At 36.2% G+C, this 14,638-nt stretch overlaps 1 protein-coding gene and 1 non-coding gene across 2 annotated transcripts in view; one reads left to right on the forward strand and one right to left on the reverse strand.

The window, feature by feature from the left end:
- Positions 1 to 14,638, forward strand: part of DACH2 (dachshund family transcription factor 2) — a 305,011-nt gene that overhangs the window by 225,893 nt on the left and 64,480 nt on the right. The window lies entirely within an intron of this gene.
- On the reverse strand, positions 8,889 to 9,022 carry LOC115508016. The gene has a single exon (XR_003966905.1). It is a non-coding gene; the product is annotated as a U4 spliceosomal RNA (small nuclear RNA).

Genomic DNA, 14,638 nt, shown 5'->3' on the forward strand with positions numbered 1-14,638 from the left:
AATAATTTTTGTTTATGTGGTTGACATATAAATATTAGATAGTAACTGAATTAACATCCCAGGACTGTATACTGCATCCATATTTCCTAAACAAAATAGATTTATACTGTCTTTGGATAAATTACTATAGTAGTAAAAAAAATTATGTTTACCGGAGACTTGTTTATTTGATGTTCTAAATTACATGTCAGCCTAAAGTTTTTCTGTGCCTGTGGTTGGAAATTTTACTTTAAGCCCTTTTATTATGCCTGATCAGAGACATCTGACTATCTTTTTATTACATATTCCCTTTGTTATCCATGTTTAAGTAACTCACCATTTGATAGTTATGTTTGAAAAACTGAGTTGCTGCCATGGAGAAGAAATATTCCCCTCAATTATGAAAAGAGGTTTTTAAAATATATGCTAATATGGGCATTTCAAATGAAAGCTTAACAAGTTACACCAGCAAAGTATTTATCTGGAATGCAGATAGATATGATGCCAATCTAGCTTTTGATCCACTGAGATACATGTATATCTCCATAGTATCCACTTTTTTCTTTTTCTTTTTTTTAATATGAAATTTATTGTCAAATTGGTTTCCATACAGCACTCAGTACTCATCCCAACAGGTGCTGTCCTCAATACCTATCACACACCTTCCCTTCCCTCCAAGCCCCCATCAACCCTCAGTTTATTCTCAGTTTTTAAGAGTCTCTTATGGTTTGCACCCTTCCCTATCTGTAACTTTTTTCGCCCTTCCCCTCCCCCATGGTCTTATGTTAAGTTTCTTAACATCCACATGAGAGTGAAAACATATGGTATCTGTCTTTCTCTGTATGACTTATTTCACTTAACATAACACTCTCCAGTTCCATCCACGTTGCTACAAATGGCCAGATTTCATTCTTTCTCATTGCACGTCGTATTCCATTGTGTATATAAACCACAATTTCTTTATCCATTCATCACTTAATGGACATTTCGCCTTTTTCCACAATTTGGCTTTGTTGAGAGTGCTGCTATAAACATTGGGGTACAAGTGCCCCTATGCATCAGTACTCCTGTATCCCTTGGGTAAATTCCTAGCAGTGCTGTTGCTGGGTCATAGGGGAGATCTCTTTTTAATTTTGGGGGGAACCTCCACACTGTTTTCCAGAGTGGCTGCACCAGTTTGCATACCCACCAACAGTGCAAGAGGGTTCCCATTTCTCCACATCCTCTCCAGCATCTATAGTCTCCTGTTTTGTTCATTTTGGCCACTCTGACTGGCGTGAGGTGATATCTGAGTGTGGTTTTGATTTGTATTTCCCTGATGAGGAGCGACATTGAGCATCTTTTCATGTACCTGTTGGCCATCTGGATGTCTTCTTTAGAAAAATTTCCATTCATTCTTCTGCCCATCTCTTCACTGGATTACTTGTTTTCGGGTGTGGAGTTTGGTGAGTTCTTTATAGGTTTTGGATACTAGCCCTTTGTCTGATATGTCATTTGCAAATATCTTTTCCCATTCCCATGCCTTTTAGTTTTGTTGATTGTTTCCTTTGCAGTGCAGAAGCTTTCTATCTTGATGAGGTCCCAATAGTTCATTTTTGCTTTTAATTCCCTTGCGTTTGGAGATGTGCTGAGTAAGAAATTGCTGCGGCTCAGGTCAGAGAGGATTTTTTTCCTGCTTTCTTCTCTAGGGCTTTGATAGTTTCCTGTCTCACATTCAGGTCCTTTATCCATTTTGAGTTTATTTTTGTGAATGGTGTAAGAAAGGGGTCTAGTTTCATCCTTCTGCATGTTGCTGTCCAGTTCTCCCAGAAACATTTGTTAAAGAGACTGTCTTTTTTCCATTGGATATTCTTTCCTGCTTTGTCAAAGATTAGTTGGCCATACTTTTGTGGGTCTAGTTCTGGGGTTTCTATTCTATTCCATCGGTCTATGTGTCTACTTTTGTGCCAATACCATGCTGTCTTGATGATTACAGCTGTGTAGTAGAAGCTAAAGTCTCGGATTTTGATGCCTCCTGCTGTGGTATTCTTCTTCAATATTACTTTAGCTAGTTGGGGTCTTTTGTGGTTCAATACAAACTTTAGGATTGCTTGTTCTAGCTTTGAGAAGACTGCTGGTGCAACTTTGACTGGGATTGCATTTGAATGTATTCATTTCCTTGGGCAGTATTAACATTTTAACAATATTTATTCTTCCAATCCATGAGCACGGAGTGTTTTTCTATTTCTTTGTATCTTCTTCAATTTCATTCATAAGTTTTCTATAGTTTTCAGCACGCAGATCTTTTACATCTTTGGTCAGGTTTATTTCTAGGTATTTTATGATTCTTGGTGCAATTGTGAAGGAGATCAGTTTCTTTATTTGTCTTTCTGTTGCTTCATTATTAGTGTATAAGAATGCAACTGATTTCTGTACATTCATTTTGTATCCTGCGACTTTGCTGAATTCATGTATCAGTTCTAGCAGACTTTTGGTGGAGTCTATCGGGTTTTCCGTATATAATATCATGTCATCTGCAAAAAGTGAAAGCTTGATTTAATCATTACTAGTTTTGATGCCTTTGATTTCCTTTTGTTGTCTGATTGCTGATACTAGCACTTCCAACACTCTGTTAAACAACAGCCGTGAGAGTGGACATCCCTGTCGTGTTCCTGATCTCAGGGAGAAAGCTCTCGGTTTTTCCCCATTGAGGATCATATTAGCTGTGGGCTTTGCATAAATGGCTTTGATGATGTTTAAGTTTGTTCCCTCCATCCCGACTTTCTCGAGGGTTTTTATTAAGAAAGGATGCTGAATTTTGTCAAATGCTTTTCTGCATCAATTGACAGGGTCATATGGTTCTTTTCTTTTATTAATGTGATGTATCACGTTGATTGATTTGTGAATGTTGAACCATCCCTGCAGCCCAGGAATGAATCCCACTTGATCATGGTGAATAATTCTTTTTATATGCTGTTGAATTCTATTCACTAGTATCTTATTGAGAATTTTTGCATCCATATTCATCAGGGATATTGGCCTGTAGTTCTCTTTTTTGGCTGGGTCTCTGTCTAGCTTAGGAATTAAAGTAATGCTAGATTCATAGAATGAGTCAGGAAGTTTTCCTTCCCTTTCTATTTTTTGGAACAGCTTGAGAAAGATGTGTGTTATCTCTGCTTTAAATGTCTGGTAGAATTCCCCTGGGAAGCCATCTGGTCCTGGACTCTTTTTTGTTGGGAGATGTTTGATAACTGATTCGATTTCTTTGCTGGTTATGGGTCTGTTCAAGTTTTCTATTTCTTCATGTTTGAGTTTTGGAAGTGTGTGGGTGCTTAGGAATTTGTCCATTTCTTCCAGGTTGTCCAGTTTGTTGGCATATAATTTTTCATAGTATTCCCTGATAATTGCTTGTATTTATGAGGGATTGGTGGTAATAATTCCATTTTCATTCATGATTTTATCTATTTGGGTCATCTCCCTTTTCTTTTTGAGAAGCCTGGCTAGAGGTTTGTCAATTTTGTTTATTTTTTCAAAAAACCAACTCTTGGTTTCATTGATCTGCTCTACAGTTTTTTATACTGTATAAAAAACATATACTGGGATGTTATTAGGTGTTTGTATTTGGGATTTTTCTTGTTTCTTGAGATAGGCCTGGATTGCAATATATTTTCCTCTCAGGACTGCCTTCACTGCGTCCTAAAGCATTTGGATTGTTGTATTTTCATCTTCTTTTGTTTCCATATATTTTTAAATTTCTTCTCTAATTGCCTGGTTGACCCGTTCATTCTTTAGTAGGGTGTTCTTTAACCTCCATGCTTTTGGAGGTTTTCCAGATTTTTTCCTGTGGTTGATTTCAAGCTTCGTAGCATTGTGGTCTGAAAGTATGCCTGGTATGATCTCAATTCTTTTATACTTATGAAGGGCTGTTTTGTGACCCAGTATGTGATCTCTCTTGGAGAATGTTCCATGTGCACTTGAGAAGAAAATATATTCTGTTGCTTTGGGATACAGAGTTCTAAATATATCTGTCAAGTCCATCTGATCCAATGTAACATTCAGGGCCCTTGTTTCTTTATCGATTCTGTGTCTACATATCTATCCATTGGTGTAAGGGAGTATTAAAGTCCCCTGTAATTACCACATTCTTATCAATAAGGTTGCTTATTTTTGTGATTAATTGTTGTATATATTTGGGGGCTCCCATTTTTTGGTGCATAGACCTTTATAATTGTTATCTCTTCCTGATGGATAGACCCTGTAATGATTATATAATGCCCCTCTTCATCTCTTGTTACAGCCTTTAATTTAAAGTCTAGTTTGTCTGATATAAGTATGCCTATTCCAGCTTTCCTTTGACTTCCAGTAGCATGATAGATAGTTCTCCATCCCCTCACTTGCAATATGAAGGTGTCCTCACGTCTAAAATGAGTCTCTTGTAGACATAAAATAGATGGGTCTTGATTTTTTACCCATTCTGATACCCTATGTCTTTTGGTTGTAGCATTTAGTCCATTTATATTCAGCGTTATTATAGAAAGACATGGGTTTAGAGTCATTGTGAAGTCTGTGGGTTTCATGCTTCTAGTTATGTCTCTGGCACTTTGTGGTCCTTGAAACATTTCACTCACAGAGTCCCCCTTAGGATCTCTTGTAGGGCTGGTTTAGTGTTGATGAATTCCTTAATTTTTTGTTTGTTTGGGAAAACCTTTTTCTCTTCTTCTATTCTGAATGACAGACTTGCTGGCTACATATTCTCGACAGATTCTCAGCTACCTGTTTTTTCTGTTCATCACATTGAAGATGTGCCATTCCTTTCTGTCCTGCCAAGTTTCACTATATATGTCTGCTACTACCTTTATGTTAGGGTCCATTTTTCCTAGCTGCTTTTAGAATTCTCTCTTTATCCTTGTATTTTGCCAGTTTCCCCATGATATGTTGTGCAGATCTATTCAAGTTATGTCTGAAGGGAGTTCTCTTTGCTTCTTGGACTTCAATGCCTTTTTCCTTCCCCAGGTCAGGGAAGTTCTCAGCTATGATTTGTTCAAGTACACCTTCAGCCGCTTTCTCTCTCTCTTCATCTTCTGGAAATCCTATGATAGGGATATTGTTACATTTGATTGCAGCACTTAGTTCTCTAATTCTCCCCTCATACTCCTGGATTTTTTTATCTTTTTGTCAGCTTCCTCTTTTTCCATAATTTTATCTTCTAATTCACCTATTCCTTCCTCTGCTTCTTCAATCCATGCTATGGTGCCTCCAGTTTATTTTGCACCTCATTTATAACACTTTCTCGCTTCTCGTGACTATTTCTTCATCCCTTGATCTCTGTAGCAATAGATTCTCTTCTGTCCTCTATGCTTTTTTCAAGACCAACGTTTAATTTTATGACTATTATTCTAAATTCTTGTTATATTGCTTAAATCATTTTTGATCAATTCGTTAGCTGTCGCTACTTCCTGGAGCTTCTTTTGAGGAGATTTCTTCCATTTCATCATTTTGGGTAGTCCTTGTGGTGGCTCCAAACTCTAGGGCACTTACCCTGTGCTGTCTGGAGTAATTTGTATTGGTGAGCAGGGCCACAGTCAGACCCAATGTCTGCCCCCAACCCACTGCTTGGGCCACAGTCAGACTGGTGTGTACCTTATCGTCCCCTCTCCCAGGAGCAGGACTCACTGTGGAGTGGTGTGGCCCTTGTCCACAGCTGCTTGCACACTGTCAGGCTTGTGGTGCTGCTTCAATGGAATCTGGCCAAGAGTGTATTAGGGTGGATCCACAAAGTGCAGGGGTGGGAGGGGCAGGCTTAGTTAGCTTTGCTGTCAGTGGCCCCCTGCAGGAGGGGCCCTGAAGCACCTGGAGGGAGGCAGGCCTGTCTGAGGGATGGATCCACAGAAGCACAACATTGAGCACTTGCAGGATGCAAACAAGTTCAGTGATGGGAAATGGTTCCCTTTGGAATTTTGGCAGGGGAATGAGAGAGAGAAATGGTGCTTTCCTGCGCCTTGTTCCCCCACTGAGCTCTGTCCTTCCAGGTCTCAACCACTCTCCCTCACAGTGTCCTTTTGCCCTCCCTTCTCTTTGAGAGCAGAGCAGTTGTCTTTTAACATTCCAGATGTTATGTCCCGCTGACTGTCAGAATTCATGGAGTCTGGCCCCTCTGCTTTTGCAAGCCAGACTTTGGGGGATCTGCTTTGCCGGGTGGACTGCTCCTCCACCACTCAAGGCCCCTCCCGCCATTCTTCATAGCATGCACCACCTCTCTGCCCTTCTTGCCCTCTTCTCTGGGCCTCTTCTCTGCATTTGGCTCTGGAGAGTCCATTCTGCTGGTCTTCTGGCAGTTTTCTGGGTTATTTATTCCGATGAGGGTGGAATCTAGGTGATCAGCAGAATGAAGTGAGCCCAGCGATCTCCTATGCTGCCATCTTCTGAATCTTCAATCACTTGCTACTGGGCTTTAGATGCCTGGGTTGAAGTTGTTACAATTCTGTGTGATGTCGACAGTGCTCAGGGGCCTGACTCTGACCAGGTAAGGCCTGTTGGGTTTCGGGAGGAGATAGTTGTGGTGGAACACACAAAACAGTTTTTTCATAGGATATGAGGTTAATGAAGATTGGGAGAGTAAAAATTTCAAATGTATGCTATCTTGATATGAAAACTGAGTACAGCATTGGAAGACTAAAAGGTAAAAGAAAAAGAAAACATATTGGCATAGGTTATAGGCTATACATTGTGGCTGTCATCATGAGTTAAACAGTAACAGTAAGCTAAAGACCTTAAACCAACAGGTAACTTATCAGATCATCAAATGGTCTGTTTGTACTTCAATATAAGAAGTATTTTTTCTAACTCTACTAAAGATACTCAATATATAGAAAAAAGATTCCATGACTGAAGAGTTAATGGAGAAATTTCTCTTTCTTCTCTAGACTGAACTTGCTTCCTAATTATATAGATGGACACTTTAGTTAGAATTTGGAATGAAATTTTAATTTCATTGATCCATGGTTGGTTTCCTTGCCACATGTTTAGTCATTTCTTATCCAAACGCTGAAAGGCTATACCCCCGGGACTCCAAGATGTAAATGATTGATTTCCAAATACTTGTCAGAATGGAAGAAGTCAGTGTCAGTATATTTAAAAACCCAAACTCTTACATAAGTAATGAAATTCTAGTTAAAGATGAAGTCTCATTCTTAACCCAGTAACAATTTGTTCCTCTTTACCCCCATTCATGACTATTTGAGGGACAGCGTGGTAGCAAAGTAACTTTTCTAGGAAAATCTGAAGCAGTATAAGATATATGATTCTATTGGAACTGTGATCCCCATAAGTGAAAATGGCATTTAGGACTGGCCTGTGTGCTGCAGTGCTCGAGTACATACTACTGTGTCTTATGAAAAATCAGCTGGAGCGGTAGTACAGATATACAGTAACTGATTTTCATAAAATACACAGTGGTATATACTGGTGTTTCTGAATGGAAGTTTTACTCATTTCAATCAAATGGGTTTGTCACACATTCTGATGAGGACATTAATAGAAAGGAGTGGCATATTAAACTGCACCCAGGTTATGGTGGAAAGCTCTCTTTTAATTGAGATTTTCGATGTCAAATTTACCAGTTATATATGTGATATTAAGATAAAATATATTTTCTTCAATATATTTGAGTTAATAAAAGGAAATGAAGTTAAAGTAGAAGATTTAACATTTATAGAATATGACAAGTAAGCGGTTTATACAGCAATGGCAGACATATGTTTTCACATCTGTTTTGAGTAATATCATCATGATTTAAAAATGATTTATAGCTATGGAAATTATAAAATGCCAGCTTTGCTATTATGTCAAAATTTCAGAAAAATGAAAAGAATACCATTAGAGTAAACTTCATGTAGCCCATCTCTTTCTGTGCTTTGTAAAATTGGGTGACAATGTAATACATATCTCACTAATTTGCATTTCTCCTTGAATTTTCACACACAGACATTTCCAACTCTATGATCTGGGCTTTCCTGGCAGTGGTGTCCATTTATACTGTGTCCAAAATAACTTACCAAAGTTGGTACTTTGGTTTTGACTCAAACATTTTGACTAAACTGACTGATCAGACAAGTGAAGCCTTTGATTTTATTTTTCCATAGATTTGTCAAACAAATTGAGCAAATCAGTTACATGTTATAATATTATGTTATGTGATTTTTAACAGTCAGTTCTGAGATTCCTTTAACAGTCAGTTCTGAGCAGTTGTGACTATTCACTGTAGTTAGCCCATGTGGAAGCAAAGGCACAAAGCAAGATCCTCTGCCCATGACAGACACTGGTCTCCCAAACCACTAGCAGGAATAGAGGTTTTCATATTTTGTATTTCATATTTAATGTATTTATTGAAAAATTTACATGTGCAAGAATCACTGGTGATCAAAACTGGAATTCTATAGAAACAGTGGGACCATAAATTTATCATCTTGCCCAAGACTTGAGTCCACTGAAATATTACATTTTAAATCAGTCCACAGGCTACAGATGAAAAGCTAATAATTTTAACTTCCTTTGATCATCAGAACTTAAAGTATATCTCATCTAGAATATCACATTTGTTTTTATGAAAATGGAATAATTTCAGTTTAGAGGAGGACTCGGGCTATATATTGACACTCTAATAATGTAAATATTCTCTATTCAATCAAATGCTTTTCCCTCTTTATTCCTGAGAGAATGTTAGATACTGAATGAAAACTTTCAGACCAAGTGATACTATTTAGGTGTTTGGAAATTACTGTTGATTCTGGTTAAAATGAAAAATATATCTTCTGAGTATTATATTATTTTGAATGAGAGGCAAATGTATTGGGTCAAGTAAAATTCAAAACTCGTTACAAATAAACTTTATGATGAAGCTAAAATACGTAAAGTGAAATATATAGTTTTATTCATTTTATGCTGTTCAGTGATTCTGAATATAAATGAGAGGAACAAGGGACATATCTCACTGGAAATTTTCTTTTAGCAATAATCATGCCTTGGACAAACCTCATTGGCTATGATGCTGCCACTGTGCAAAGCTTGGAAATCTTCTTTGAATTACTTCATTTATTTTTTTTTTAATTTAGAAACAATTGTCTAATGACAGTAATAAGCAAAAAGAATACAGAAAAATCTTATGTTTCAGCCAGTTTCTCCCAATGGCAATGTCTTTTACAACATTAGTATAATATGACAGTCATAAAATTTACATTTGTATAACCAAAGACCTTTTTCAAATTTCACCAGTTTTACACACACTCTTTGGTGTGTATGTGTGTGTCTTTCTGTGGAATTTTATCACATGTATAGATTTGTATAACCACCCACACAAATCTGTACATATTCCATCACCACAGGGTTTTCTTCTGCTGTACCCTTATCGTCTACCCCACCCCCATGATCCCTAGCTTCTGAGAACCAGTAAGCTGTTTTCCATCTCTATAATTCCATCATGATAAGAATGTTCTAAAAATGGAATCATAGAATATGTGACTTTTTGAGATTACCTTTTATTTCACTCATCTTAATTCCATTAATATTTATCCAAATTTTTTCATATGTCAATAGTTTTTCCTTTTTGTTGCTGAGTGGTTGTGTAACCATTAATGTATTGTAGGACATCTTGTTTCAGTTTTTGCGTATGATTATTAACTTTTTGAGGAACTTCCATACTGTTTTTCACAGTAGCTGCATGAGGTTGCATTCCAACCAACAGTGCAAGAGTGTTTTCCTTTCTCCATATCCTTGCCAACACTTGTTTCTTGTGTTGATTTTAACCATTCTGACAGGTGCAAGGAGGTAACTCGTAGTTTTGATTTGTATTTCTCTAATGATGAGTGATGAGCATCTTTTCATGTGTCTGTTTGCCATCTTGAAGTCTTCTTTTGAAAAATGTTTATTAATGTCTTCTACCCATTTTTTAATTAGATTGTTTTTGGGTGTTGAGTTTTATAAGATTTTTTATATATTTTGGAAACTAACCCTTTATCAGAAACACTTGGCATGTTTTTAAATATCTTAACAGGTATAAGGTTATATCTCATTGTTGTTTGGATTTAAATTTTCCTGATGATTAGTGATGTTGGCAATATTTTTATATACCTGTAGTCCATTGTTTGTCTCCTTTGATGCAATGTGTATTTTAATAACTTTCCACTTTTATTTGTTTTATGTTTTTATTGAGTTGTAGGATTTCCTTATATATTTTATATATCAACTCCTTATTAGACATATATTTTGCAAATATTTTCTTTAATTCTGTGGGTTACCATTTTACTTTGTTGAATGTACAAAGCTTTTTGGTACAAAGTTTTTTTTTTAATTTGAGTTATTCACACTTGTATTTTTTGCTTTTGTTGTTTGTGCTTCTGGTGGCATATCCAAGAAATCATTGCCTAGACACCTGTCATGAAGTTTTCCCCTGTATTTTCATCTAAGTGTTTTATAATCTTAGGTTTTATATTTAAGTATTTAATCTACTTTGATTTTTTTAATATAAAAGGTAAGATTGGTGTCTAATTTCATTATTTTTCATGTGGATATTGAGTTTTTACAGCATCATTTGTTGAAGATACTATCCTTTGCCCATTATTTATTCTTGGCACCTTTGTCAAAGTTCAGTTGACCATATGTGAGTAGATTTAATTCTGGTCTCTCTCGTCTGTTCCATTGGTCTGTGTGTTTATTTTTATGCAAGTACCACACTGTTTTGATTACTGTAGTTTTGTAATATAATTTTAACCAAGAAGTATGCTTCAATCTTTGTTATTTATTATTTTTTTCAAGATTGCTTTCGACATTTGTATTCTTTTGTGGTTCCATATGAATTTTAAGATTGTTTTTACTATTTCTCTAAGACATGTCATTGGGGCTTTGATAGAGATTGCATTGAATTTGTAGATCACTTTGGGAAGTATGAACATTTTAACAATGTCGAGTCTTCCAATTCACAAATATGAGATATCTTTCCATTTATGTCTTCTTTAATTATTTTTCAACAATATTTTGAGTTATAAGTGTAGTTTTCAACAGTATTTTGTAGTTTTCAAGTTTTAACCATCCTGGTTAAATTTATCTTTAGATATGTTATTCTTTTTGATGCAATTGTAATTGTAATTGTTTCTTAATTTCCCTGACTGATAGTTCTTTATTAGTATATAGATACGTAAGTGATTTTGCATCTTGCAACTTTAATGAAATTGTTTATTAGTTCTTACAAGGTTTTGTGGAATATTAAGGATTTTCTACATATTGGATCATGTCATCTGGAAAAAGTTTCATTGTAATTTCTATATTGAACTAAAATTTTGTTCTTTGGATAACATTCTTGGCCATGGTGTATAATCATTTTTACATGCTGCTAAACTTCAATTGCTCATATTTTTTAAGCATTTTTTTGCACTAATATACATAATTGATGTTGTTCTACACTTTTTTTTCTTTTCTTGCAATGCCTTTGGCTTTATCAGAGAATTGCTGCCTCATGGAATGAGTTGGAAAACTAGTCTTATGGAATTTGAAATTTTATCTACCTCCATTTTAATCTCACAGATTTCATTAGTGGAAAAATACATTGTACAATTTGAGGTACTTTTTTGACAAAAGAATTTTTTTTACAGTGATCAGGGAAGGTGAGATGAAACAGGTCTACAGCACTTTAAACATCAAGAGGCAAATGTGATATGAGGATTAATTCTCTAGAGGTGTTGTTTTTTAAATTTTTTCTTTAAATTCTAGTTAGTTACCACACAGTGCAATATTGTTTTCAGGAGTACAATTCAGTGATTCATCGCTTACATATAACACTCTGTGCTCATCATTAACCCATCATCCATCTAGCCCATTTCCCACCCATTTCTCTCCATCAACCCTCAGTTTGTACTCTATCTTTACTTTTTTAATGTTATTTATTTTTGAGAGAGAGAGAGAGGGAGAGAGAGAGAACGAGAGAGTGAGGAAGCGGGATAGGTGCAGAGAGAGAGGGAGACATAGAATCTGAAACAGCCTCCAGGCTCTGAGCTTTCAGCACAGAGCCTGATGTGGGGCATGAACCCACAAACCACGAGATCATGACCTGAGCTGAAGTCAGACGCATAACCAACTAAGACACCCAGGCACCCCTGTACTCTATATTTAAGTCTATTGTGGTTTGCTTCCCTCTGTCTTTTTTTTCCTTTTCCCCCTCCTATATGTTCATCTGTTTTGTATCTTAAATTCCACATATGAGTGAAATCATTTGGTATTTGTCTTTCTCTGACTGATTTACTTCACTTAGCATAATACACTCTAGTTCTATTCATGTCATTGCAAATGGTAAGATTACATTCTTTTTGATGTCTGAATAATAGTAAGATTACATTCTTTCTGATGGCTGAGTAATATTCCATTGCATATATATACCACTTCTTTAACCATTCATCATTTTGGCTCTTTCCATAGTTTGGCTATTATTGACAATGTTGCTATTAACATTGGGGTGCATGTATCACTTTGAATCATTATTTTTGTATTCTTTGGGTAAAAGCCTAGTAGTTCAATTGCTAGATCATAGTGTATTTCTATTTTTAACTTTTTGAGGAACCTCCATATTGTTTTCCACAGTGGCTGCAGCAGGTTGCATTTCTGCCAATAGTGCAAGAGTTTTCCCTTTTATCCACATACTTTACAACACCTGTTGTTTCTTATATTGTTAATTTTAGCCATCCTGACAGGTGTGAGGTGGTATCTCATTGTTGTTTTGATTTGTATTTCCTTGATGATGAATGATGTTGAGCACATTTTCATGTCTGTTAGCCATCTAGATGTCTTCTTTGGAAAAATGTCTATTCATGTCTTCTATTTCTTCTCTGAATTATTTTTTGGGGGGTGTTTGATAAATTATTTATAGATTTTGGATACTAACCCTTTATCAGATATGTCATTTCCAAATATCTTCTCCCATTCCATAGGCTGATTTTACTTTTGTTGATTGTTTCCTTCCCTGTACAGAAGATTTTTACCTTGATGAAGTCACAGTAGTTCATTTTTGCTTTTGTTTTTCTTGCATCCAGATATGTGTCTAGTATGAAGTTTCTCTGGCCAAGGTGAAAGAGGGGCTCCTTGTGTTTTTCTGTAGGATTTTGATAGCATCCAGTCTCACATTTAAGTCTTTAGCCCATTTTGAATTTATTTTTATCTATGGCTTAAGAACATGGCAGTTTCATTCTTCTGCACGATGCTGTCCAGTTTTCCCAACTCCATTTGTTAAAGAGACTGTCTTTTTTCCATTAGATGTTATTTCCTGCTTTGTCGAAGATTAGTTGACCATATACTTGTGGGTTAATTTCTGGGTTTTATTCTCTAGAAGTTTTTTTTTTTTTTTTTTTTTTTTTTTTTTTGAATTAAACTGAAAACATCCAGATGGGTGAACAAGGTACAAGCAATGAGCTGAGAAACCAAGGTATACATTAAACTTAAATATTTTCAAATGCAATGTTATGTTACAATAGCTGGAAAATGTTTAGCCTATTATTATTATGGATTAGTTGTGAACTATGATCTATAGACTATTTTCATGCTATTTTTGAGGTAAATAGTTCAAGGCATGATTTTATATTTGTCCTCAAGACTGTTTTTGTTGGTAAATGCATATCTTTATATATATTTTTATTATAATCATATCTTTAAAAAATTTTTAAATGTTTATTTATTTTTGAGAGGGAGAGACAGAGAGTGATTTGAGGGATGCGTGGGCAGAGGGAAAGGGAGATACAGAATCCAAAGCAGGCTCCAGGCTCCAAGCAGTCAGAACAGAGCCTGATGCAGGGCTTGAACTCACGAACCATGAGATAATGACCTGAGCCAAAGTTGGACACTTAACCAACTGAGCCACCAAGTTGCCCATAATCATATGTTCAGATTAAAGATCAGCTACTCTTTTTTACCATTTGGTAAGATCATTGCACATAAATCCTTTAATGTTAATAAGTAAACATTGCAGATTAAAATGACAAGTAGCTTTGAAATAAACTAACATTACCTAAATTCCTATTACCTATATCTGAAAATCACATTAAAACAGAGTCTAGCACTGTTTATAAGGATGTGGTTACCATGAAGACCACTTCTGGAAATAACTTCACAATCTCAAAAAAGGCAGAACAACCTAGTAGCTTACACTTTTTAGAAACCCCTTTTGAGGTATTTTTTTATTTGTATCAAAATCTGTCAGGGTCAACTGCAACACTTTTGACACTATCTGACCCGTTTGATCAATATGACTGGCTTTCATATTTAAAAAAATATTTGCACCTTATATGCAGATTTGTTATGGTTCTCAAAACAACCTTACTTAAACCATCATCTTAAAAACCAGTAATAACGATCTAATTTGGGGAGCCTGGAGGAAGATGGCAGTGAAGGAGGATGCTGGGCTCACCGCATCCTGCTGATTGCTTAGATTCCACGCACATCTGCCTAATTTACCCTGATAGCCACCAGAAGACTAGCAAAACAGACTCTCTGGAGCCAAACATAGACAAGAGGCCACGGAAGAGGGTAGGAAGGGCAGAGAGGTGGTGCGTGCTAAACAGACTGGTGGGAGGGAGCCAGGGCAGTGAAGGTGCAGCAAGCCCGCCTGGCAAGGCAGAGCCCCCGAGTCTGGCTTGCAAAAGTGGAA

The sequence above is a fragment of the Lynx canadensis genome, chromosome X (genome assembly GCF_007474595.2).
Source record: "Lynx canadensis isolate LIC74 chromosome X, mLynCan4.pri.v2, whole genome shotgun sequence".
Classification (NCBI taxonomy): Eukaryota; Metazoa; Chordata; class Mammalia; order Carnivora; family Felidae; genus Lynx; species Lynx canadensis.